This window comes from Serinus canaria, chromosome 5 (assembly GCF_022539315.1).
Source record: "Serinus canaria isolate serCan28SL12 chromosome 5, serCan2020, whole genome shotgun sequence".
NCBI lineage: Eukaryota > Metazoa > Chordata > Aves > Passeriformes > Fringillidae > Serinus > Serinus canaria.
The window spans coordinates 32775970-32803460 of record NC_066319.1 but is presented as its reverse complement, the minus strand read 5'-3'; the positions used below and the strand labels follow the sequence as shown (position 1 = coordinate 32803460).

At 35.8% G+C, this 27491-nt stretch overlaps 1 long non-coding RNA gene across 3 annotated transcripts; it reads left to right on the top strand.

Annotated features, from left to right (window-relative positions):
* Positions 1-57: 57 nt before the first annotated feature.
* LOC108961252 (uncharacterized) lies at positions 58-16292 on the top strand. Of its 3 annotated transcripts, none has more exons than XR_001989473.3 (5): positions 58-556; positions 3300-3400; positions 8017-8281; positions 10932-11054; positions 11857-16292. It is a non-coding gene; the product is annotated as an uncharacterized LOC108961252 (long non-coding RNA). The 3 variants fall into 3 exon arrangements; XR_007777779.1 differs by having other exon boundaries at positions 58-1004; XR_007777778.1 differs by having other exon boundaries at positions 58-3400.
* The last annotated feature ends 11199 nt before the right edge of the window (positions 16293-27491 follow it).

Here is a 27491-nt window from a genome sequence, read left to right as displayed (position 1 = left end):
GGGCGGCGCGGCCCGGGCGCGGCCCGAGGGCGGGCGGGAGGAGGGCGCGGCCGCGGAGGCAGAGCGCCGGGCGCCTATGGAGGGCAGGGCAGCCGCGCTGGCAGGCCCGGCCAGCCCGTTTGAGGGCATCGCCGTCCTGCCGCTTCCCCCGCGCCTGCCTATTGCCATCTGCCATTCATGGAAGAACCGCGGACCTGGTCCAAGTGACTGCTGCATAGGGAGCAGGGCCGACCGAGGGGGCCACCCCATCCCCTTGGGGTGCCCGGCGCGGGACTGTAGGGCATAGTCGCAACTCCACCGCGGCGCGGGGCAGGGAGGCCAGCAGGGCCCGCTGGGAGGGCAGGAGCTGCTGCGGGGCTGTACAAGTCGCCGCGGACCAGGGATTGCTGCAGCTGGGAGGTTGCAACAGCAGAACTGACCAGGCGCGAGCTCAAAATGTCCATCTGCATCCTCGGCTTCAGCTGCTGCAGACCGAAAATCGGATCTCCTCATCTGATCCCTGTTCTGGGCCAATTTTCTGACCGATCCTGCCATGGCGCACATGACAGACACCCCTGTAGGTTTGCAAGCTAAGTCACAAGCTTACCCAGGTGCCCAGTCTTTCGACACCTGACGCACAAGTTTATATCCCCCATGTCACAGGAGAAACGCGGGTTAGTTCTCTCGAAGAAACGTTATTGCTAGACTAACTTTAGGAGTCCTCCATCAGCAGATAAAGGCATTTCTGTTGGTATTGTGGCAGGGTTTCAAGCAGCAAAGGGCCCGCAACTCTCCGGGCTTTCGTTCCTAGGGCCTGTGAGACTAAAGTGGGGCAAGAAGCCACTGGTGTGTGCTTGGTTGCCCACCCAGGCTGGAGCCTGGTGTGCAGGGTCAGCGGGACCAGCACAGTGCCTCCTGGTGAGCCTCGGCGCTGCCCGCTCCCTGCAGTGCCAGCATGCCGCCTGCAGTCCCCAGGAATGCCCGTTCATGGTTCCTGCTGAACTCAGTTGCATCAAACGCTGCAGGTATCACAGATGGCTTAGTCCCTCTAGGCTGGGATAAATGCTGTATAAACTGTGAGTGCTAACTTACCAGTCCCCTGTAACATGATATTATTCAATGGTATATAGCAATCTGTACCACTCAGGCTTTACATTAGTTCCTTGCACATAGGCTGCTGAGTATGAAGTTCCCAGGAAGAGATAAGATGGAAGAAAACATTCTAAAAAAAGGCACTTTGCTATAGTGATAAATGTTCCAAAATAAATGCGTAATGGAACAAGAATATACGGGGGTTTTTTATGTACAGCTCATGAAACAGCTTGAAAAGCCAATTTTTTTTTTTTAAGACGATTTTAGTCAGCACATGATTTATACAGTAAATCAATGTAAAATAGGAATGAATAGTTATGGGCAGATATGAAGGTGATGATGCCTTCCTAAATACACTTTTGAAAACTTAAGAAATGACAATTGATATAAAACTTATTTGCTAAATAGTTGTGAAGAGGTAGTAAACACAAAATAGATTTTTCTGTGTTGGAATAATGGCAAAACCCGTACATTTTAAAAAAATAAATCTTCAGTTCATGCTTTGGCCACCACAGGCTGGCATTATGAAACTGAATATTTGACTTGCCTCGGGATTGCTTACAGGGCGTTTGCGTTTCCTACTAGTTAATTGATGATGACATAATGTGTAAATCTTTCAGAACATCTGAGGTGATCTAAAGGAGGGTGTCTTAGATGTGAAATTCTGATGAAACCACAAGAATTTTTTTAGGGTTTGGGACTTCTCTTTTTAGCTCATGAAGGTAATGGAGACCTGTTCTGAACTAGAAGAGAGATTTTTAGCAGAGATTACTAAAATGAATGAAACAGTACAGTGTAGTACATGAACTTGTAGAAAATAACCAGACCTCTGAGGAACTGTAAAAAAAGGCAGAACAAAGTTATTTGATTTATTGCCCAGAAAATAAAAAAAGAAGAAGGTAATTTTGTGATACATCACCTCTATATTTTCTGGGTTTGAATGATGCATATTTACTTATTTATTATCACAAAAAAAGAATAATTTGGCTAGTAGTTGTGAACCCTTAGAATATGCTTATTTGCAATACTTAGCAATGATACATGGAAAGTAAAAATCATGTGCATAAATTATTCTACTGCTTTGTGAAATAGAGAGGCCATATAATCTGCAGCTGTAATCAGACAGCTTTAGAACAAATACTCAAAGACTTGTAAAGATCTTTTCTAGGCATTGTTAGAAGATCTGCAAAGGGTAATTCTGAAGTCCTGCATTTTCAGAAAAGTCTGTTATTACTAATCTATTGTTGATACAATATAACTGGGCTTTGGTGGAATGATTCTATTGCATTCAGTTGTATAGCTTCCAAAAAAACCAAATTTCCACTTACAAGTCAGACTTGTTTAAAGTAGAAGTTAAGTACAATACTGTAGGACCAAGGTCTGCTTCGTTTACTACTGCAACTGGAGTTTTTGCTGCTACTTGATGAAGACATCAGTAGTTATTTGCACAAATAAAAAAGTGGCTTTTGGGTCCCAGAATTTGAGAAACATATCAAAATTGAATTAATAAAGTGGGGTTTGAAAACAAATTTGCATTTTACTCAAAAGAATGCTGTTTTCAAATTATGTGGAATATATTCTATGAGAAAATGTTTCCTTTCATTTACCTAGTGGAATAGCTCTTGTGTAGTGTCACTGCTCTTAAAAAGTTCTGCCATATGACAGTGGACAAAAGACAGTGCACCATCTCTCAAACTGCTTGCCCCAAGACATTCTGCTGTACTGCCACAGCAGCTCAAACAATAAAATCCACCAAAGCTGCCTTTCATCTTGGGGTAGTACTGGCTAGTTTGTGCAGGAGGCCTGCAATGGCTCAGTGTTTCTTTTTCACCCTTTTCTGCCTAGAAAGTTGAAAATAATGATAATGAATTAGTATAACTGGAGGAACCTGTCAGAGGATTGAAAAAAGCAATGCAGTATCCCTAATGATCTGGAATGGTTAATTAAGTTCTCTTATAAATGAGTTCCAAAAATAACTTACTTTCAGTAAGTTATTCTGAGAAACAGTCATTTTAGCATACCTGAGCTGCAGTGCCTCTTAGCAAAGGGCCAATTATCCGGTGATTGGCAGTTAAAGGTGAACTAATGAAGTTCTTAATTAAAAGATTTCCTATTATAATCACCAGTAAGTAACAGAATACTGCATACATAAAGCAGATATAACGTTAGAAGAATATTTCCATTTTGAAACAAAGGTTTTGAAAATCGTCTCTGCCTTTGCTTGCCAGGTCCGGAACAGGAATGTTGGAGTTTTCACGGGTGTAGCTGGCAGTGTGCCACTACTGGCCTTTATTAGGGTGTCCTGCTCTGACTCTCCTACAGTCAAAAGGTATTTTCCTCGTTTAACTGATGGCAGAAATTTTTGCTGCTCTTAATACCCCAAGTTCTCTATGTAATAGAAAAATGGTTTGAGATTTTACAGGAGAATACTTCAGTTGGACTTTTAACCAAGAAACTGGCTGCAGAGTTCCTTTAGCTGCCTGTCATCGACAGCTTCCCTGAATTTTCACTTACTTCACAGTAAGCAGGATATTTTCAATTTTTCTGCAAGATAAACTAGAATTATATTTTGAGAAAAAAATTCTGGTTTGTCAGCATGAGATGCATTGACATACTACTAAAATCTGAGAAAAAGAAATTTCTCAGGCTGCATCTCTCCCCATTCAGATGTACAAGGACTCCAGGTCCTACGGTCTACATTTCTACAGCTCAACAGATGTAGGGAATTGCTCTGAATGCCTCATAACCACACTAGCAGTTCAAGATGCCCTAGGTAAAGCAACCTGTAAAGATTAGCTTGGTCACCTTGTCACACTGATTGCTTCCTTTTAGACCAAAATAGGCATACATTGACTTGAAGCTGATCTCTAGTCACACAGACATGGCCCTGGTGATCAATGCTGTGTGTGAAGAATGACTTATTTGGCCTATGGTCTCCTTGCTCTTAAGTGCTCCATACAAACACTACTAAATGTATATGCAGCTAATCCTGTCGTTGTTAATTCTGGTCAGGTAAGGCTTGTTATTTTCGTAGGTAATTTGAATTCTTTCTGCCGAACTGTGAAATTCAGCAACTTTATTTTGTCCTTTGTACAGAACTTTTTAGAACTCTCAGACTGATATTCATTGACCCCTATGACAGACAGAATTTAGCCTAAGGTATTTAGCTGAAGGTAGCCTAAGCCTAATTATATAGGTTCTTGAATAATAGGTAATTGTCCTTATATGATATCAGTTTTTCTAAGCTTTTGATGAACTTCACTGACCAATCTACTGTTCTTCAGAGAGTCAAAGGTATAACATTAACCTTCTAAGGTTATGCCTTAGAAGGCAATAGACCAAGGTTTCCATCAGGTACTAGTGCAAGCTAAATTAATATTCAGTGACAAATAAACAGTTTTTTCACTTGACTAAATGAATTTTCAGTGTTCAAAATCTTTATTCTCTCTATTAGTAAGAGCACTAATATTAGTTACCACCAAAAGAAACTGTTGAATGTGACTGGCAAAATCATTAATTTACCATTTTCTGTTAAGCATAATCCATGGTATTTAAATGTATTTTTCTCCATGTGAAGTCTTTAAGTACTTTCAAGACAAAAAACGATGTCTGACCACCTCCAGGTCACCAGAAAGCCTGTAGTAATAAAGGAGTTTCTCTTCTACATATATCTATTTTGATTGCAATTAAAAACTTAAGTAGGGATGTTATATTTACAGGTTTAAAGCACTTTTATATTCTCCCCACTTTTCTCCCGTATTAAAAGGATTGGGGTTTTAGAAATGAAGATTTCAAATTTTTGTGGAGATTTTAAATGCAAAACAAATTTGTGAGCTGATCTAATGATATGTGAAAAAAATGTAAATCAGAGATGAGTTTATTGCAGAGAAATACCTGTACAAGATTCAAAACCAAGTCCCTATTATCTAACATGAAATGTTTCCTGTGAAGCTGTATTAGCTTCCAGTGAAGACTGAAGACAGAAATTTTGGAGTGTTTCTGCATGTTAGAGGCTAACCATTCTAGAGAGGAAGAAAGAGACTAGGCTCAATATTCCTTAAAATGTGTTCATCATCCAACAAATTTGAATGTAAAACGATAGGCTTTAATTTATTGGGAGTTTTAACCATCTATTGGCTGCAAAACACACAGGAAAAAAATATGGTCATGGATAATCCATGAGAACAGAGAGAAATTAGTTATCTATTTAATGAGGTTAAGCTACAGTATCTTCTCCATCATCATAAGCTAAACCACTGGGATCTTGTAGGCAGAAATTGCTGAGATATTTTTACAGAGACACAGAAATTTAGAGAAACAGCTTTCAATGAAGAGAGTCAGAAAATTGAACTGTTACAATGAAAATCTAAAAAGGAACTATCGTCTCTTATTGTAGTAGTATATTATTTGAGGTCATTCCTCACTTACTAAATGGTTCTGCAGTTCATCATTGATTAAAACATTGGAGCAGGTTGAAGCTGGTGAAATTTCAGGGGAATAAGCAAACAGCAAGTTTTTTGGCCCATTTGTTTCATTGCAGAAATCTTCCTGTACCATAAAATATTTATAACAGATTTGTAAGTAATAAAAAGGACTATTTTATTTTCATTCCACTCTTCCTATTTGTTTAGTTTTGTCAGTAAAAATACCATTAATAACTTCAACAATCAAAGCAGATTTTAATGTGTCACATTAATACTCTTCATCTCACAGTTAATTTTTTCAAGAGAGAATTAATCTAGTAAGTATGGAGCTGTTTTGACCTAATTAGCAAAGTAGTGAGCTTAATTTTGAGTGATACAGAGAAAGCATTTCATTGCTGAAAAGAAGCAGCAAATCAGTTTTACTTTTCAATGTCCTATTGAACTGTATGACATCATGTGTAGTATAAACCACTTGACATAATCTGCCTCTGATTTTGAGTCCTGAAGGAAGGGTGGCTGTGACAGTGCCCTTTGAAATAACATTGAAGCTTCAGCTCCCATGTCAACATCATGCTCTAATCAGTGCAGTCTTTTTTGTCACAGGGTCTTCCACCTTATAATTGACCCTGACATATGCTATTCACTCTACCCCTTGGCTTTGGACATATAATTCCTGTCATGGTCAATTATTAGGTGATAGAGCCTGCAACCACAGGGACCATGGCTTAAAATCGTCCTACACAGTAAGCCCTGAAGTGACCAAATTCACATCTAACTGGAGGGGAAGAGGGGATCTAGTCTTTGGTAAAACTAATATTCTTTTCACTTCTATATAGAAAAATGTCAATTTTCATCATCCTATAAGTTACTGAGACAAATGGTGACAGTGCTATTTCTGAATCAGGTTAAGGAAAAGTACAAAAACCTTTACCAAACTCAAAATACTCTGAAATGAGGAAATTGTCTGTATGAGCATACAGTATGCATAAAAATTAGATTACACTACATTTGAAAGGCAGATGAGAGTTTAAGAGTGACAAGTGGGCAAGTGCTAAAAATAAGGGCATGTTACTTCCTTTCCAACACTGCTTTGTCTGTATGCGTTCTTTGATGTTGTTTAAGCTTTGAAGTAAAGAAATACTTTTCAAGAGTCTGAAAGGTACTTCTGATTACTATATTGATAAGAACTGGTTTTGAATAAAAAGATCTCTTGTGGTTTTCCCATTGGTTCTGTAATGCCTGAGAAATTGCACAATGACAAAAACCAGGACACCTGCTCTCTTGTCTTCATAGAAGCATTATGATTTTCAAAACCAAACAGTTTTGCAGTAATTGTATTTCTGCAGTAATGTTAAAAAATCATTACAACTTCGGGAATATGAGCTGAGAAGAGCAAAAGTTTACCATCCATCTGCAAGGATTGAAAGGCAGTTTTGTGAACTACTGGCTCACTTCACAGATTCTCTGTCCATAGTCAACTGTGCCACTAACCCAGAGGACTCTCTCTGTTTTTTGCTGTGTGAACATAATTTCAATTTGCTAGGCACCATTGCCTGTTTATTTGGGTTTGATTTTTTTGGTCGGTGGGCTTGTGGGTTTTTCAAAAACAATTTGAAGGGAATTTTACTAATCAATAGTCTTTTCAAGTCACAGATTTTTTGTCTATGGGAATCTTACACTGATTTGTTTCGCTGCTGACAATTTACTAAATTCTCTTATATATAGAACACAGCTCAGAAATAATCTGTAAAAGACCCTTGCATATCTGCTGAGTTTTACAGGTAATACAAAATAAAATATTCTGAAAGATGTGATTTTGTGATATCTTTATTGCATCTCTTAGCTTGATTAGACAAAGCTCTAATTAACATTCATACAATTATCTAAGTCTTTAAAATCCCATCTGTCTTAATGATGTATACATAGCATAGCAAGCCCAATAAATACCAGGCACATACAATGCAAGTGCTTTTAATTAAAATTATTACACTGCTTACTGAAGCTCTTGTACATATTCTGTGGTTCAATTGTATGATTATCATAAGACTTGACAACCTTCCTCCTGAAGTACACAGTCCTGCATATATCTGAGAGCTGTTAGTTTATCAACTGCTGTTACTGTGTGCATCCAAACAAGTAAACTTTGGAAATGACTGATTCACCTCCATATGAGTTACCTGGTGTGTAATCTGGCTCAGGTGTTTGCAAGACAAAAACTAACCTTGACTGAACATACGAATAGATGCGAATACTAAATTTCCACACCTTCAAAATTAAAAAAAAATTAAAAGCACTGTTCCTAACATGCATTCTTTTATCTACCCTGCATGTATCGTGACATTCTAAACTTTAGTTCATAGAGGAGTTAATTCAGCTTTCAGCAGTGTGCAGTCTGTGAAGCAAGGAGAATAACTCCTGGCTGCTTTATGGTTTAAAGCATGATTGAATATACTAACAGGCTCCATGAAGTACTTATTTCAATATATATAATGTATTTTTAAAATATTTCATCTCTATACAGGTCTCATCCTCTCAAGAAGTGAAGCATCTCTGTTGCACTTAAGAAGACGAGGCAATAGAGCCCAAAAATACTGAGACAGCACCAGTGATCTGAATCTTGATATTTTATTCTCTGGTCAATAACTTGTTGATCACTGCTTGATCATTCCTGCTACTTCAGTTGCTCTTTGTTTCAGTTTCTCTATATAAAGCGACATAGCTATGCCTTGCAGTATTTTGAGAATTATGGGAGTTTACAACTGAGTAAGATACAAAACATAATTGTAGTAAGTATTTTTAAAAGAGTCTTTTCATAAGCCTTTTATCTCCATTGCTCTAAAAATCATTTTTATCATTTAGATTATGGAAATTGAAGGAAATACTTTTTGTGTTATGAGTGGGATAATTCATAGTTATATAAATTTATAAGATTAGCTCATTTTCAATGTTGTTATGCAGGTTCTTCTGGCAAATTAGACAGGGACATCAGAAGCAGTATTTAAATTTCATCACGGCAACTGATTTTTCCATGCTCTATCAAATAACATATTTGCAAAACTGCCAGATGGGGAGAGAAACTGCAGTGAGAAAATAATGGTGAGGTTTGTAGTACAGGAAAAAAGGATCAGACATTAGATACATTATTTTAACAGCATGAGGAACTTTAAACATTTAACAAACTTCTTAAATAGAAGATTTTCATTGATCTCTCTTCTGCAAGGATAGCAAAAGGAGAAGGTGAAAGAAAACCATACAGCTAAAGCTGATGCAAATCCTAACCAAACACAATTAATAAGGAGTATAAAAATGGTAAATATTTGAATGATAAATCTTGTGGCAGTATGGGAGGCAGAAGGTTACTATGAGCTTTGCATCAAAGATTTCTAATAGGGTATATCCTGTCTCTCCTCCTTCCATTATGGATAAAATTGGTAAAAAGCAGCATTGAGAAATTTGATTCTCACAGGCTCTTATGCATACTACAGCATTAAAAGCTAACATTTAAAGACAGAAAACTTGTGAAACCTCAGTGCATTTTTTAACCCATTTCCAGGCAGCATTAGATCAACAGCAGAAATAATTGCTGTCAGCTTCTACTTTTTGACCAATAATTCTCTGTTTTTTCTGCAAGAAACTTGAGTGATGCAAATGACCTTATTTTTACAGCATGCTTTTATTAAATAGTTTATTATTTTGGCAGACTAATAAAGATTTTGGTATTTGCTTTTATTTGCAATAATATTACCACGACATAAAAAAGGATTTTATGTTCTTTTTGAGGAACAAGGAGGATAAAAGTGTTGATGGATAGTGCAACTAAGGCATCAGCAATGAGCTGGAAATGAGACACATAAATATGAAAGCAGAGCTAAGAAAATAGAACTGCACCCTTGGCCTTTCTTAAAAGAACATGCACATGCCATGGTTCATTCATACAGTTACAGAAACTCCTTTTGTTTTTAGTGAGTCAGTGAAAATATGCAAAGACTAAAATATTACCAAGATTCTCAGTTGTTTGGCATATTTCTGTAGTTAATGTAGTTGTGAAATGTTTCAAAACATTTAGAGAAATTTTGATGATGATTTTTTAGAAGACATGTATTTTCTTTGAAGTATAAATTTTTCTTTTTTTTGAGTTATGTCTTAGACGAAGGTGGTGAAGCAATATCAATGTTCAGTTTTGCCATTTTTGCCCTTCAAACAGACTTAATTCTTTAAAGATCAAAGAGCTGAGACCTCATAGCCAGATCAGACAATCACACCAAGGTTTTAAAAACAAAATTATCAGTCCGGTAGTAAAAATAAAAGAAGCCTAGATAGCATGTAATATATTTAATCTTTTTTTATATTGGATGGGGAGTTTGGTTTCAGATTGAGAAGATTGTGACTATAATATTAATTTTGCAATAATCTGAGCGCCTTGATAATGGATGGTGTTAGATGCAAGGGTATTCAGCAGTAAGAAATTTATTGATTCAAACACATAATTGGATGTGCTTTGGAAATAAAGATATTTCCTTGATTGAGGGTGCTTAAGATTTTAATTTTGCTTATACCCACACCTCAAAAAGACAGTCGAAGTAGAAAAATATGAACAGAACAAATACCACATGAAAAAAAGCCAAACAGGCAAACAAAACTTTCCCTTGCTGGAAATTTGTTTGTTCCATTTGCTTTTTCTAAAAGGCAGCCAGTAAATAGGAATCACAAAGTATGAGTTTCTTAGAAGAATAAATCTAGCAATTAATTATATGTCAAGGCTTAAGAATCAAAAAACTGCTTATGCCCATTGCCAGTCATTCACTCCCTGTCAGTAGTAGTTCACATCTTTCCTGGGATGGCATCCAACCACAGTGGCATCTAAAATATAGCAGGCTATATTGTTACAGTTGGAGGTGAAATTGAAAGTTGCACCAAACAGAAGTGACAAATTCACATTGCTCAGTGTTGCCTAGCAATAAGAGATGAGTTTATTATGAACACTTGACTCTATATCCATCGCAAGGAGGCTTTGTATTCACACCAAAATGCCACTAGTCTTACAGGCAAAAGGGGCAAAAATAGGGTGGGCAGAAGGAGGGAACAGTCACAGTAGTTGTGAGTATGTTCTGTATTTCAAGATTTCTCTCTTTCTCAGGGGGACGGGTCAGGAAGGAGAAGGCAGAGCTTGAAGGCAGAGCCGATCTCAAAGAGTTCAGCCTCCAGCTGAACTCTTTGAGATTGGCCAGGTAGCTTGTTACAGACCTTACTCGAGCTTTTGAATGCCCTTAGTAGTGCTGGTTCATTAGTAATGGCTTGTAGTTCAGACACTGCAAATGAAATCTTTACTGAATGTTCCCAAGAACTGCTCAGTAGTTGTTTTCATTGTGCAGAGCTTTCCATTTGCTTCTGCTCTATTTTCATTTTTTTCTTTCTCTTTTTTCTTTTTGTTTTAAGGGAAAAGGACAAGTCATCAGGGTGCTTTTCCCTCCTCAGACATCTTGCTCTTTTCTTTTTTGACCACTCTTTATGTGGGAGAACATTTATTTCTATCTTGGACATTGGACCTTGTCTCTCAAGGTATTAATTACCTAACTATTCAGATAAATGTGGTTTTTTTAAAGATCATTTAGGTATCTGTGAAGACCTTACTGAATACCCACGCACATATTTAGGCACATAATCAATTTTAAAAATCAATGGATTCGTTTCTATTAAACCAGCCCCCCCTCCAATAACTGATCTGTTTCTGTGTTTTTATGCCATCTGCATTTTTGACAACTGAATATTTTTGACAGCATGGTCCATTGTGCCCAAGTTCACATCATTTTTTTTTCCTCTCTTTTTTTTAAAACATCATATGACTACATATGTAATAAGAAAATGGGTTATATCACACATTTTGCTTTACAGATTTGGGTTCACAGTGGATTTTTTGAACTGACAAAAATTGTACAAGAAGTATTTCTATTATAAGAGTGCATTTATTTTATAGACGTGATAGATTAATGAAATGCTATGTAAATACATTAAAATTACAAAACAGTTGTGATTTTAAGAAGCTTTCAAAAAAAAAAGTTGAAATTTAGAGATTATATATTTTAGGTAAAATAAAATAAAACATAGATTAAAAATGCTCTCTCTTGTGAAATGTTTAATTAAAAATGCTAGTGCAGAATTAGGTCCTTAGATTCATCTAGCCAAATTACTGAATCTATGAAAATTTGAGAGCATAATTTTTATATTTTTTGTACAAGAATGCAGCTATTGTCTCAAATTGTGACTTAGGCAGTAAGCTTTGAAGGTACAAAACTGAGGTACTTGCATTTTGTAGATGTTTTTGTAAAAACCTTTAGTAACTTTGGTCCTTTCTTTATTTCAGATTCAAGGTGTTACAAACAAACATATTCCACCTGTTACAACAATCTGGCATATTACTTCCTTGATACGTGATGATACAATACCTCTCAGGTTTGCTGAGTAGCAAAGAGAAATGTAAGCAAATGAAAAGGTTTTCCACTTTCACAGTTTTTTTCTGCTTGGGGTTCTGTTTGTCTGAGAACCGTATGAATAGAAGCCATATTTTATAGTATTTCTTTAACCTCTGCCATCTGGTGTAGGTTAGTTTTTCCACTGCCAACTTATCCTAGAGGCCCCTGTACCAAAATGTTTAATTTCTAAGTAAACATTTGGACCTTATAAATCCAGTTTAAAAAAATAGAGCATTATTTTTTTAAACTTTGTACTACATTTGCCACCACTGATGACATTAATAAACACACAGCCAGGTATATGGGTTTAAAGGCTTGTGGCCACGACTGTTCTGTAGCTGACCTCCAGAGATGTTAGGTCACCTGACATCTTTAATCACAGAGTCATGCTCAGTTATCAGGAAGGGACTTGAATATTCCCTACAGACCTAAAGCCTGAAGTTGTGTCAAGGGATTTGCACCACCACAGCCAAAACTTTCCAAATCACATATGGTTTCAGGCAAGTAACACTCACCCATGCCAAAGCCAGAGCTTTAGCTTTAATTTTTTTTTTTTAATTGAAACCAAAGTTATTTCACTGCAAGAGTGGATTGTTGCTATAAAATAATTTAGGCAAGTAACTAACCACTTAAGAAAACCAAAGAGTATAATAGCCATATCTCTAGCAACTTCTTATGTCTGAGGAAGAAAAAAAACCACAAAAATCATGTGCCCGAATTCTACTATCAAGAGTATAAAGTCCTTTTTAAACTTAAAGAATATAATGTTTCACTTTGTACTAGGTAGCAAATTATGAGATTTCAGTTTGAAAAAATACAGGGCTGTTGATTTTCCCAAGCTGATCTTTAGTCAGAGTGAAAAATTGAAAATATCCTTGCTTGTGCTGAGCATGGCCAGGCAAACTGAATTATCTCAATCAGTGTTCTTCAGATGCAGACAGTCACCAGGTAAAGGACCCATGGATGATACTGCTGCACAGATTATAGAGAACATTTAAAGTTGTGTATAGGCAAGCTCTGAAGGGTAAAGAAAAGATAAATAACTACTATCTTGTTTCTTAATTTTGATTTAGGGAGAGATCTGGAAAAACCTTAGGAATTTCCACTTCTTTAAATGCCCACCTCATTAAATTTTTGTGTGGATGCATGGTTTTCCCTAAATTCCTAAAGGATATAGAAGGTTTGCCACCTTCACCTGATGAACTTCCTAATCCTATGAGTATTCAGAAACATGTTTCTGGCATGAAATGAATTTTTAATGAAAATTCAGTAAAGGTCTTCACTTAGTGTTTATTGAGTTTCAAATGAAACAAGTCTTAAAGAACAGTAAATTAATTAACAAGTGGCTCTTTTTTGAGCACTGAACTCTGAGCTGCTGTGCAAAAGTTATGCCCATTTAAATGAATTTAGAATTTGATTAGTTTGATCAGTGTGATTAGGTAATGAAGACTCATGGTATTTGTTGAATTCAAATTATACTTGTCCAGAGGATAATTCTTTTTGCTGGACAGTATGGATGAAGAGGTGAGGTATCACCTTTCAGCCAATCTGGAGTGTGAAATTCTGTGTTACTTTGCAAGACCACTAATTGCACTTATTTTATTATGCTGAGTTATAAACAAGAGCATGTGGGGAGTGAACATCCTCTCTCTGACACAGGGATAGTGACTTCTTCTGCCTGGATGGACACCTGGTTAAATTTCCTCAGTATGAATCATCAGAACAGATAAATCAGTGCCACACTGTGATCTTTTTAGTCATCAGTAAAACTTGTTCAGTTTAATTTGGTAATTTTCTAATTCTAGCTTACTTTGAGCTGGAATATGAAAAATATTTATATTTTTTCATTGTGGTTCTTAAACCTACCTGCATTGGAATGGCAGCTTAGACATGCCCTGAAAGATTTACCCCAGTATTTCATTGTAGCCATTGATTAGCCCTGCAAACCAGCACTCACATTTGTGTTGTGCCTGAAGTCACCCTTTCCCTTCAGCACCTTTTACCAGTCAGCTCATTCTCTTCACTTCTGATTCTCAATGAACTCTACCCTGGATGTTCTGTGCTTGCCTAGGCATTTTAAGAGTGGATTTAGCCTTAGCAAACCAAACCATCTTTTTTATCTTCCCTCATCCTCCACAGCCTTTCCTGTTAATTTTTGGTCAATGTAAGAATTTTTCAAAGGACTGGAGATCACAATATTCATGGAGGTTTTTTGAACATAAACACCTGTGTGAGAAGGAAAAGAATCAAAGTCAGAGCTCCAGCAAAGAAAAGACTAGAGTTGGTCATTGCATGTTTGGTCATTCAGTAAACATGCAGCACAGCCTGGCACAACACTGGTGCCGTTTTTCATATCAGTAGTAAAAATATATAGGAAGAATCTGGGAGTAATTTTTGTTAAATTTTATCTTTTGTCACTTCTGTCTTAAACTGGGTGTAAAATTGGTCCTAACTTGCAATCTCTCCCAGAACAGATAGGAGGGGAGGAACCTCAGACTAAATTCCAGCACTGGGAACTGATACCCAAGTCCTGGGGGATGGGTTCTGGGCTCTGACTGTTTTCTCTGTATTTCCTATTTAATAGCAACCTTCTCTTTTTTTCACTAACATAAATCCAATTCAGATTTGTCTGCAGCCAGTCTGCCTGCCAAGTGTGGGCTTGGGGTTTCACTTGGCAGCCCCTTGCCATGCTGGATACTTTGTGATGCCATTGTGAGGCTTTAAGTGTTTTTGATATGATTGCCCTGAAATCAGTCCAATAAGGAAGAAACTCTCATATTTAAATTCTCCATAGAAGTGAATATACCTACAGAATCAGAGTGGTGGTGAAGTATGTAGATTTTTATCAGGTGTAAATTAGTTTCATGATTTAGATTTTTATGTTTGCTGAGTACCCAAATTCTGCCCCAATAATTACTGGGGTTTTTTTAATGTGATATGCATATAGCGTTTATATATTCCCTATTTTTATTAGGTAACAAGCATGGAGAAAAAGAAGAGGTACTCTTAATATTTTATATAACATGTATCCATCCAGGAACAATGAATAATAAACAGTCTCTGGATGTTGGCAGAAGTTTAATTCAAGGTCCATCATGAACTGCATAGTTTTGGTTTTGTGTAATAAGTAGTCAAATAACATTCAGAAACTAAAAGTGTATTTTTCTATAATACACATTTTCAAGCAGGTTTCTTGGCATGCATTTTGTTTGTACTGTGCTTGAAGTTGTTTATGGCATTAGTGGTTAGTGTGTTTGTGCATGTTTGCATTCTGTCTGTTTATGAAGTATTTCACTGGTACCCTTACACAGCATGTGGTCGGTCGAAGATTATTTTTGATAGTGTGTGTAGTCATGCATAAAGACTTTAAAGTAAAGTGGGTTAAACCCTGGTTATCTGCAGTTATGTAAAGACAGACTTATAGGTTGTACATCTTCACATAACTTAGATACAAAAAGTACTGCACCATTTTAAAGATGAAAGAGTGAGTTGGTGCCAATTTGTCCAACAATTGTGGTAATTCGAGTTGCAGAAAGATAGGCCAATTCTATTAATAACTGGAACATTTGTATATTTTTATTATCATAGATGTCAAAAATAATTAACAGATGACTCATTATATTATAATAATAACATGTGTGTAACTAATTATTGAAATGAACTACGGAAGCAAAACCAAACCTCTAACAGGGATAATTTAAGTCGCTTCAGTCTCTAATTGACAGCTAAGTATAGGCAATACTTTCAGGACCCAGACACAGGGCTGTGAAATTAATATGTGAATTACACTGAGCTTAGAGTGTTAGTTGATACTTTTCATGGTGTTTTGAAAGTATGGGTTGTTCAGCATGTATCTAATGACATTACAGAAGTATTATTTGCAAAAAATGTAGATGCTGAGCAACTACAGTGTCAAATAAGTGTCTCTAGACACTTACAGACATCAGTTCTGTAAGGATTTTGTGAACATTACAAAATAAAATATTATTGCTTTATTTAGATGCCTAACAGCAATTTTAGAGCACTATTCTTCCTGTGAATCTTGAAACTTAAGGGAAACAGAGCTGACCAATAATTAGTTCTTATGAAAATTCCTCTTCTAAGTACTATTTCATTACTATTGTTAATAAAGTTCTTTATGGTAGGAAACTCCATTATGTCAGCTCCGATTTGGTTACTTTTGGGCCAATTTACATTTTCTCCATTGTGCTTCTTAAACTTTCTTTCATTGGAGTGGAGAATTTTTTTCATACAGGACTCTTTTTTTCCCCACTAGAGTAATATTAGACAATTTTGTAACACTTCTTTTACATTTCTCAAGTGTGCATTTATGAGAGCTCAAAAAAGATTTCTTTAAGTTTTTCTGTCATTGAATAAGAGAATAAAAATAAAGCATTCATTGAATATCATTTATATTGTGCACAGTTTTTTATCTACTTTCTGTACATAAAATGCTATACAGCTGTATCATTTGTAACACCATGCTGTGCTGCACAACTCTAGTTTCTTTTTATGTATCGTGCTGTAACATACAGTGAGGCCTTTGTTTATGAATAATTGTTTAATGGGGACTGTTAGTGAATTTGCAAGATGAGAGGTAAAGGTGGAATTCACACCCTCTTTGTAATCTTCTTCCTTGTAACATGCCATACCTGTGTTATTCTTGAGAAGTCTAAATTCAAGCCACAGAAAATAGCATTTCTATCCCTCAAGACATAGAAGCCATGCATACAGAAATGAGAAGCAAAATGTGTCCAGAAATAAACTTTAAATCTTATGAAAGTAGCAGCAGGTTCATGGTGTCAGGAAGAAAAAAAATTGATGAAAGGAAGCCAAATCTGACAAACTGAATTGTGGCTCATCTGAATGTTACTGAACTTCATTTCACTAACAAAGCAGAGAGTTAAAAAATGAAAAATTAAAAAAAAAATTCCTCCTTATCACTGTAATATACTAGTTTTAAAAGAAATGTGTATGTACTATATAAATTCATAGATCTTTGCAAATATATAGATATTTTTAATGTTTTAAATTGGGAGCAGAGAAGAGGATTTTAGTAAAAGCAGTATGATCATACAAAAGACAGAATTTGGTGATACCTTGTCTGGAAATGTGTACAAATGCATGCAAAATCAGTGTAAAAATCCAAATAATTTTTCATGTAAGAAATTGCATATTTCTGTATAATTGCCTTAATATGCGATGCAAATAATTAATTTCATTAATATGCAATGATTTATGAAATGTAGAATATGTATTCTATATTATTATATAAAGCATAGCATACATAGCATATGAAAGAATGCACAATTTATACATGTACATATACACATACATATACACGTGTGTGTGTGTGTCTGTCTCCATATCCTATCTCTTCATAGATTCCATCTTCCAGTCTATGTTTTTGTGTAAATCAGGAGTGATTTTTAAAACTCAATGTTTAAAATGTTGTAAGAGTTTATTGTCAAGTCCATTATATATAGTAGACATATATTAACATATAAGAGATGAGCCAAGACAATACAACACTACTCATTTTGGGCTGAGTCCAAATACTGTCTCTGTATGCCAACTACTTACCATAATAATATTTTGATAATATTCAGCAGGCAATATTTTATGTTGTAAAGAGACATCCATGTAACCTGGGTATTTTTGAAAATATAACTTAACTTTTATGTTATTTAAGTGTTTTAAGCATGTTAGCCTTTCTATCTTCCAATTTGTGCTTTTATTTCAGTGAGAGCATTGCTGGAACAGCAATTTATCTTCCGGGAAAATCCAGCAGATCTTTTGAGACTCAAAGCCTGTAAGAAGTCAGGCATTGTCCAAGTGAGCACAATATTCACAACCCCCTGGAAAGCATTTTTAAACCCTGAGATAGAATTTTTGGGTTTGCAAACAATAATAAAATGATAGTCTAAAATTTTGCTTTTAATATATGTAAACATCCTAAGGGATTACAAATATGTTCCGCTTCATTATACATTTTGGCTTCAGACATCATTACCCTCTAAAAGTCACTTCAGTTCCAGGTGTAACTCTTTGCTATATAAGAAGTCAAGTAGCTAGTTAATTATCCACTTAAAAAATAAAATTCTGTCCTTAAGACAAAAGGAGAAGGGCACTTTTCATGACATTTTCAATGAACTGGAACTTCTTGCTTCAAATGATATTCCAAAAACTTGCTTTTTTCTCTTGGAACTGGGTCAGAGTTTTTCTAGCCGTGATAGAGTTGGCATCCTTTCTCGAAATCGAAATATGCCAGCCGTAGTACTTTTTCAGTAATACAGTTATCATGCAGAAAATCTTTGATAAGGCCACATATGCACCATTTGTGCTATAGAGATCCATGAACCTGCAAGGTTATGTGACTGTGAGTAACCCCTGCTGCCATTTGATGTTACTAAGTTTTCAAAAAGCTTGACCGTGAGACAGACTTCTTTTTCCCCCAAAGGCTCAACATTCTTTTTTGTGCTACATTTTTCAGAAGAACTCTTTGTTTGAAGAAGCTGGGCAGGGTAAAGCTGGCAGACTGGAACACTGCCCTGATGTGTTGTGACAGACATGTAATCTGCCATTTGACCACTGGTTCACACATCAGTGTTAATGTGAATGTGACACCTCTCAGCATACTGTTAATCATGCATTACTCTTCTGTCTAAAATGTGGAGATGTGGAGTAGACTTTTATTCTTTTCAGAAGACTACACAAAAAACCCTAGTGAAATGAAATTTTAAAGCCATAAAAAGCAAACTGATTGACAGCTGCAAATCATAGTCACAGCAACATTGATATATACATATTTATAGATCTCTAGATTTCAAAACTAAAAAGGATCATTAGAAGAGTCTGCTTAATCTAACGCACTCCCACTCTAAACATGCAAGGAGTCAAATATGTAGTCCCATGTCATGGGAGGAAACCTAGAAGATGACCTTCTGTAGTCCAGAAATGAGATCAATTCAGCTTCTTTTCCTCACTAACACTTTTACATCTCTTGGGTTTTTGTTTCTTTTTCTCCTGGTGTTTCATCACCAAGTGCCCAGGAGTTCATCTGCTTTCATTCAACTGAAATGCATGTACCAGATGGTGCAAATAGCCCAGTATATTTCAATCCTGTATCCATGTCAAAAAACAGGCAGACTGCTGCAGTTCTTGGTTGCTGCACCTCATGGTATCAAAGGCTGGCTAAGAAGAGTGACACTGCTTGACGATGAATAAGATTTTTCAGGTCTGGCAGGGAAGTTGCTTTGGAAGCAAAAATCCTGCTTCTACTCTGTAGGAGTTGCTTTTCATGATTAATTAATTGTGTTTACGCTAATCTACAAAGGATGTAAAGAAATATAAAAACAGAGTTACAGAAATGTGTCTACTTAAGATACTTTATAGTAACCATTTCACCACCTGCATTTTAAGTATATTATCTACTTGCTTGTTAGATTTTAAAGAAAATTTACCTAAACCAGAAAGTTCTATACTGTATTTCTCAACATTCTTTTACAGCAAACACTGAGATCTGTGTTTGCTATGTGAACAGCCTAGATCTCCGATGTCCTGAGGTCAATGAAGTTTGAAAGTGTCTTGAGGGCTAGGCAGTGCAGTGAAGGTCAGCAGCAGCTTTCATCTGATAGCACCTGCTTAGAGTTTGGCCTCAACACTTTCAAAATATCTCCATAGTAAAGCCTTAGATATGCAAAATCCATAGCTCTAGAAAAACGATGATATGAGGTTTCAAAGAATGGACAGTTGTTTATCTTGGAAATCAGAAATTGAAGATAGTAATTGAAAGCTGTTTGTGGCAAAAGTCGACATTCTCTCTGTTAGTTTTCTGACTCCTAAATGCAGTAAGAGTTACACAGAGTACAAGAAGAATTATGCCTTCCTATTCATTCTTCTAGCAGGTTACTAATCCCACAAGTGACAGAAAACTCATGTGATACATTTGAACAGCAATGTGGTGCTTTCTTACCCAGTCCTCTGTCACATCTGCAAGAGTGTGTTTCTCTTAAGACCCAGGCAAAGTATTCCTCTGCCTGTTTGGGTTACCTGTGAATTTTTTTCTTAATGTTGTTTATAAGGTAGGATATGAGAATTTTAAAACATGCTGGAGAATTCTGGTTTGACTGATTTTAGTGGTCTTTGGGATGATTTATAAGTGGCTCAGGAAGGGACAGCACTCTTTTACCTGTTTAACCTGTCAAGCTCTAAAGCTTTTCTCTGTATTTTTTATTTTATTGACAATTCTTCATTCATTCATTCTGAATCCCTCAACATTTATGGGTTTTTTTAACTACTGAAGAGACAGATGCCTTGTTGGAAAATTATCTTCCTTCCTGAACAAAGAATCCCAGGACAGAAAAGAGTACCACAGAATAGTTCATATAGCTGAAAGACCTGTCTTGCAATAAATTACAACTCGTTGCATGTTCAATTTGCATTACCACATGTAGTGTTGGTATGCTTGTTGACAAATGTATGTATGTGTATTTGTTTTTATATTCAGAAGCTCTAGTTTGCCTGCAGTCATGGTGTAGGTGATTCTTCTCATGTGCATTGTAGTTACAGGAGTATAATTTTAAGCAGAAGTCATACTGAAAAGAATCGTTTATTTAGCTAAAGGCACATCATAGATTAGGCAGAAACCTTCAAACACACCATGGCACCAATATATATATAATGGAAAAGTGCAAAAGATAAATCAGAAGAGAAAGGATATTTAATATGATAGATGGAAGTGCCATGAAGACTAGTGGGATGAAGGTAATAAGAGAAAGTTTAGACTGTCTACCTGAAAAATTCTGGACAGCAAAGTACTTGCACTAAACAACTGTATATTCTCTGTGGGGAAACAATTACAGTCCAATTGCTTGAGATTTTTGAGAGTTCAAAGGAGCAGCAAAATACATGTTGGGGAAAAAGCTTGAATTGGCAGGTAGGTAGATTAGCTGACCTATTAGTTCTTTTCTATTGCAAACTTCTATGATTTTATGTGGGGAAAATTCCTTTTCAACCCACGCTGGCAATCTGTTTATGTTCTGAAGTATGATGATTGACATCCCTTTTAACTTTTAACCTAGAGAATGTCTCTGCAAGTGTTATTCCTACATATAAATGTCTAATGTTTTTAATAAAAAAAAAAGTCTCTCAATTAGGGGACTGTATCCATGTGCAAATGCAGAATGGAGATCACAACAGAGTCTGAGGTGTTATCGCGGCATGGGCAGCACTCCCACTCAGGAAGGATGGGGCGTTGAGAAGGAAAAGGGAGCATTTGGGACTTTATTGACTAGAGAGTGAAGGCAAACAAGAGAAAAGTAGATAAAAACAGTCAGAAAGAAGGGTAAAATTTTTATTAAAAGGGGGAATAGGAAGGAAAGAATAGAGAAAAATGGGAAGGTTGCAAGGTATAAGAGTAGAGAAGCAAGATAGACAATGAGAGCTAATTTTTAGAGTAGAAGAACCAGAACAAATAAGGATGTTCTGCTGTTATTATGGTGCCAGAGTAGCTTCCTACCTGCAAACATTTACCTTTGGTTCATCTACATGCAGCCTTATTTTTTTTTTATTTCAAACAGTGTAATATTTAGTAGGCATCACTGAAGCACACTGCATGGATTTTTGTGATAAATAGTGTATTTTACAATTAATATTCAGTTTATCCATCTTTCCCATGAAAGTAAAACTTGCAAAAATATGGAGCGTTTAGAAAACTGTAGCACCCTAGCAGAAAGAAGTTCCATGATCTGCGAGTCTTTCCTGCATTTTTACCCCTAACTGGGGGACTGGAGATGTATTTATGAGAGGGAAAACATTAAAAAAGAAATATTTAAGAAATTAGAAACTAGCAAAACTTCATGCTTTAAATATTACAAAAATGCTCCTCACATGTTATGGTATTAAACTAGAGCTCATTGTAAAAAAAGAAATAAAAATTGCAGAAAATTCCAGTTAATCAAAAATATCTTTGCAATGTTACTTGTTCTGACTTAAAGAAGTTTGCTGAAGCATCAACTTCATTTCTGTCGAGGACTGTAAAAAAGATTGAAGCCGGGGCCTGGAATATGAACGAACAATGCATCTAAGTTAGTGCCCCACAGAATATTTTAAAATTATTTAACACAAATCATCTCAGTGTCAACAACTCATCACAGATAAACTATCTAATTAACAGAAGCCATCATAGTATTTGAGAACTCAGTCTTGGCTCAGTTGATATACCAGAAGGGCACTCCTTGATAAGCAAAATTTATAAAGGAAGGTTTAAAAAACATTACTGCCTGAAGTAGATTCTTCTTAGTTTTCAATTAACCCTCTGCTAGGTTGGGGTTTTTAGGTGTTTAGATTTTTTAAATCTTAATGAGATAACAAGCACAGGTTGACCTCCTGTTCTCAGGTATATTCCAAGCTAAGACTCTGTTACACAGTCTATTTTATGATGCAATATTTTTTCAGTGAGTCTGCCGTGCACTTGGAACCATGCCAAAATGACAGCTCAGTTAACAAAAGTGTCCCTAGCTTTTGTAAGCACTTCTGAGATAGTTTTATCCCACTTCTTGAAAATTGCAAAGGTTGTCAAAATCCTGAGGAGATAAAACTTTACTGCAAAACACTTGTGGGCATCAAAGCGCCGGCTGGTTGTTGCAGCACCAAACCAGCCACTTATTGAAATTGCACTTATTGCAGGTGATTCACTTCCCTGCAGGAAGTCTGTGGAGAGAGAAAGATGATAATGGGATCTATGAAAATATAATATAGACCAAAGTCACTGAAAATAGCTTGTGGGAAATATTGAAAAGCGAGATCTCTCCTAAGTCTCTGGGGGGTGATGTTTATATGTTGTGAGGAGATGATCTTGGGCAATAATATTCATTACCCTAAAACTGCTCCTGAAAGTAGTCTTTTTCACAGAGAAAATGTGAAATAACACTTAGGAAGGAGTGAAGTACCATCTTTTTTCAATATCATCCCAGGCAGATTATTTGCTACAATATTCACCAAGTGTATGGCAGAAATGGGTAGAATTGATCTTTTTTTCTGAGCTGAAGGAGATGACACTGCTGATATCAAATGTTGGAAGAGAACAATTTATCCTTAGCCATTATATGGTTCCTACAGCATTCCTAGGTTTCAACAAAGCATACTCTCCACCATCTTGGCAAATGATACTGAGTTTCCCAAAGTCTTTTAAGAAAGAATTAAAAAAGGATTGATAACCAGAATGATCTACTGATGTTTTTCACAAAATATTATTCTGCAGCAGAAAACAGACTTTAAACATTGGTTTAAAATCTGAGATTTATTGTTACATCTGTGGAGGTATTTAGGCAGCTCGACTATCTACCTTTGCAAATTAGAACTCTAGTTTTAAAAGCTATTAACAGGAAAGTAAAAAGAAAGATACATATGTATGATGATGATAATAATAATCAACCACATATTTTCATCAAAACACTCAAAATTTTCATTGGATTAATTGGAAAATTAATTTTCAACAGAAAATGCTTGAAAATAAAGGTTACCTTCTTTCTTTGAAAAATTTGAATGCCGTGAATTTTGAAGATTTCTTATGGTCAATTCATTAAAAATTATTGCTCAGTTTCAATTCTGTATAACTTTCCAGAGCTATTGAGGGAGACACTGATAAGGAAAACAATAAGTCATATTTATCAATATAATGGTGTCAAAATGTTGTGCAATTAATCAAATGTACAAAAATTAATTTATTTTTCTTGACTTTCACTTGGCACTTCAGTAGAGGTGATGTTATTTTAGGAACATTCTGATAAGGAGCATAGGTGTAATGACACTTGGGAATCTGCAGGGGTCATTGAGCTTTAAGGGCAGGAGGCCACCTAGCAGATATGTAATACATGCCAATATAATTCTATTGTAAAATAGTAAAATAGACTGAAAAAAAGTCACAAAAGCTCTGAGCAGCTGAAGGAACATATTTGGCAAGACGAAGACAATTGACAATGTGTTTGGTCTGCCCCATTTCCAAATTCTTTTAGACATTTCTCATTATATGGGTTTACACAACTTGAGGTAAGTTTTTTCTAAAGTTCTGAGGAGATTTTTCCACTGGACAACACTCCAGAGAGACTTCATATGTTATTCATCACAAGAACACAAGTGTTAAGGAGCATAGCTGGATATGGGTATATTACTAAATTCATTTCTGAGTTATTTCTTTCATATTTAATGGATTAATGTACCATTGAAGTTAGCAGCAGGGATGACAATGACATTCTTGTACATTCCTCTAAAGATGTGGAGTATCTTAGATAAGTGTTGCAGAAATAACTAATTTTTCAGCTCCCTGGCAGTTCCAGATAATGATTTCAGATCAATTCAAATTAATGGCAGCTCTTGGACTATTTTCAATGTTTAACATGCACACATATTGTTTTACCAGACAGAGATATGCACAAACTTGATGTTTTCAGATGTCTTCTCCAAGTCTAGGAAGCTACTACATATATGTCCTGTTGTCTTTAACAGTTCAAACAAGTGATGATCCTCATCACTCTACAAAAATAAAGTAATTGTTAATAAAGCCTAACTGACCTCAGTGAATTTGTTTCTATGGAAAGAATAACAAAAACTTTTAAAAAAGCACTACTAATTCCCCCCACCCCCATGTCCCCAAAGTATCAGGCTCCACCTCTAATGTCCCTTTGCAAGAAAATGTGACAAACTAGGCATACCAAAAATTTATAAGAAAAGACTAATTTCAGAGAAAGATTCTTCAATAAAAAATGGAAATGACATTATTTCTCAAGTGATGATTTGGATTTACACATACTTTGCATCTATAATGAATATACACACAACAGAATGACTGGAGTCCAAAAATGTCTCTACACCATCACTGTATTTTCCTGAATCTGATACTGGCAGCATGGTGAAGCACTCTCTCATAAATGTTAAAAAAATGAGATGGCTTGCATCTGATAAGTGTTAGAAAAAGGGTTAGCTTTCTTGGGGTGGTTATATCAAATTGGGATTAACATTTTCCACTTAGCCCCTTCTGCTTCTGGAGAGGCTGACATGATTTAGTGACTATGAAAGTAACACCTTTGTCATTTTCATTGTACTTCATTTCACCTTCTCATTTGTGTCTTTTTAAAATAAGATGTCTAACTGAATACAGTAATCAATGTGCCATCGATTTATATAATGCAATTGTAATCTTCTCTTTTCTATTCTCTATTCCCTTCTTAACACAATTTAACATCTTATTTGCTTTTTTAATCACCACTGAACAAGTCTCTTCATTGAGCTGTCTCCAGTAATGCCTGGATCTTTTTTTTTCCTGAGAGGTTACAACTAATTCAGAAGACATCATTATGTATAAATACTTTAGACCGTTTCAACTAATGTTTTTTTTTGGGCGGGGGGGATCTTATCTGTGTTAAGGCTTATCTGCTGCTCAGTTGTTCAACCAGATTTTTTTAGCAGAATTCAACTAAAGCTCTTCATAGTTCCTTAATTTAAATGATTCAAATGAATTTACAATTTCAGCTGCTTTATCACATTTAGTCTTTATCCTGTTTTCAAATTCAACATACAGAGCGAGCAGTACTTTTGCCAAAACTGTTTTATGTAGTTAACTCTGTATTCATCATGCTGGAAACAAGAATTTTGTTGCTGTTCTGTTAGTCTATGATTATATAGCTGCAATACCAACAACAACTAAATAGTATAAACACCCAAGAAACACCTGAAAAACACCCACTGTAAAACTGTAAACCTGGGGTACATAATAGTCTAGCCATAGCTATATGTCACAACATTGATTTATCCTTCTAAACCAGCCTTAATCATAGAGCATTTGCCTCCTATATTATGCCTGTATTTCTGTATCATAAAATTTTTCATAGTTCAGTAATTTACTGACTTCTGCTTTACTATAGAGATTTTTGCTGATTTCCATATGAATTAGTTTACAATTAAGTCTCCTATGTGAAAACTACAATTTAGTCGCAAAAATTGTAGTAACAGTACAGAATATATTTGAAGTAGTTTTTATATTTCTGGCAAGCAATGTTTTGCCTCGTTGTTTTCTTGCAGAGAACTGGACATAACTGGAAAATTTCAATACTTGTAATATTTACAAAATTATGTTCCATTATATCTTTTCCTAAAACAAAAAGAAAATTTAAAATAATACTGCAGGAGAAGGTTCTGATATTTGCTGTTTTCACTGCCATTTTTCTGTATTTGTCTAGAGCATATAGACATAAGAGTCTTACGCCTCTTTGTTGCAATCACTTTACAATTAGTAGACAATAAACACAGGAGATATATCTCCTCTTACACCCCTTTTAGGTTGCATTATATTTCTCTTTTTAAGTGTGTTAGCTGTTACTGCAAGACAGCTTACTCTTAAACGATTTCCAGGAAAACATAAGTACCTGCTAATACGTGTGGTAATAGTTTCAATTGTTTTAATTTTCTGTTTCTTCATACTTTAGAGACTGATGTAGTTACATCTACACATGTAACTACATTACGTTGCTGGATTTTCTAGAATTTCCCTCATTAAGTTTTATTTTTTTTAAAGAAATCTCTCCATTCAGCCTTTGTGTAATAGCTAAGGGTAAAGAATCTTCAGCCTTCTCAAAAGACGAATTTTCTGCTATAAACAGCATGCCGTTACAACTCAACTGATTGCAAAGAATTTGGATTGCAGTGTGATTCAAGTCTCTCATTGAACTGATATTATCCACTCAACCTCAGCAATACCTTAGAGAAATACAAAGCAGAGTAACTGTCTTTTATATTGTACTCTCTCTGTGCGAGAATAATAGAGATGCCATGAACATTGCAGAGGTGTCACATTAGCTGCTGAACTAAATAGTGTGAAGGAAAGGGAACTCATTGTTAATTTTTTTACAAGGATGGAATAGATGAACATTGCTTACAAATGAGCTTTATTTAGTTTTAAACACATTTCATGAAGTAAATAGTATATTTCCCTAATTTTCATGTCTTTTGGTATGCTTCCAAAATCTTGGAAGTGAATTAGTGTGCAATTTGCATCCAAATCTCAGCCAAGGGGATGTGGTTTATTATAATACATGGCCCTCCTAATTATTGAACAGCCCGAGAAAACTAGGCACAGTGTGCATCTGTTATTGCTTGACCACACTGCCAAACATAATTTGGCAAGCACAGAAATGTACATTGAGCAGACCTACAGTCTAATTTGCATTAGTTTGTAGTAATTATATGAAAGCTATAACTGAACCAAGCTTGTCCTCTTTTTAGAGCACATCATTCTTTTTGAAAAGAAATCTCAACCAAAAATCCAAAACAATTAAATAGCACACACACACACAACCCTGAGAAACTCCTTGTTTGCACAGTAGACTTTCACAGTATTATTTAATGATTATACAAATGTTATTTCTGTGTATTCTGCAAAATATCAAACAAGGATTTTTTTTCCTGCAGTTTATATATGCTTTTCTGTGTTTTCTTTCATCCCCATTCAGAAATTTTTTATCTCTTCTGC